General features: G+C 43.6%; 1 pseudogene; it reads right to left on the reverse strand.

Moving 5' to 3' along the window:
• Positions 1-243: 243 nt before the first annotated feature.
• LOC131225538 (uncharacterized) lies at positions 244-717 on the reverse strand (annotated as a pseudogene).
• Between the last annotated feature and the right edge of the window lie 259 nt (positions 718-976).

A 976-nucleotide genomic window follows, 5' to 3' on the forward strand; every position in this document is an offset into this window, starting at 1 on the left:
GGATACCTGTCAAAACAAATGTTGGGTCTAAGCCACTCTAAGAAGTCGCAGCAATTCTCCATTTCAATAAAGCTGATCCCTTCTCCACTCAAAATCTAATCAACATTGAAAACGAAAATAACATCAATTATATAAACTTGTATTCACAATCCCCACCAAAAAAAAAAATGTTTTGCAAGAAGAAGATCGGACTGAACCCATTTGAATTTCGAGGTCAGAAATGCCCACTTTTTTTTTTTATCATAAATCCACAAACAAACTGGAATTATTTCATCAGTCAATGCTTCCACATTGAAAAGGGACTAGCATCTATTTTGCTACATAGCCGGTGAAAGCGGGGAAAAAAAAAACACAAAACAGATGGGATTCTTGACACAAATCAACCTTTGAATAGCCCCATCATCAACCCTGCATCACCGCAATAACCGATCAATGCCCGCCGTGCTCCTTGGCGTGCTGCTGGTGCTCGAGATGGCGGCGCTCCTCGGGGAGAGCGATAAGGTAGGAGAAGATCATGCCGCCAATGCAGACATGATAAAGAGGTTCGATGGAGCTCGTCTGTATGTACTTGGCATGGTAGTTGTCCAAGCCCCGGCTGATCGACTTCTTCACGTAATCAATCGACAACATCGACTTTATATGGGCCGACAGATCCCTCACTTTCAGCCCTTTGATCTCGCTGTAGAAGTTCCTTCAAGCCATTGGAGAGAGATCTGAATATCAGAAACCCTAACCTTAGCTTTTCTTCTTCTTCTTTTTCTTTTGCAGCAACAAGAGAGGAGAAATCAAGCGCGGAGAAATGTCAGAAATGCCCAATTGATTTTCCTTCTCTGCATTTGGTTACCACACACTCTCTCTCTCTCTCTCTCTCTCTCTCTCTCTCGGGCAGGAGAGTTTTGGGGAAAATCTCTCTCTCTCTCTCTCTCTCTCTCTCTCTCGGGCGGGAGAGTTTTGGGGAAAAAATCTCTCTCTCTCT

This window comes from Magnolia sinica, chromosome 14 (assembly GCF_029962835.1).
Source record: "Magnolia sinica isolate HGM2019 chromosome 14, MsV1, whole genome shotgun sequence".
Taxonomy (NCBI): domain Eukaryota; kingdom Viridiplantae; phylum Streptophyta; class Magnoliopsida; order Magnoliales; family Magnoliaceae; genus Magnolia; species Magnolia sinica.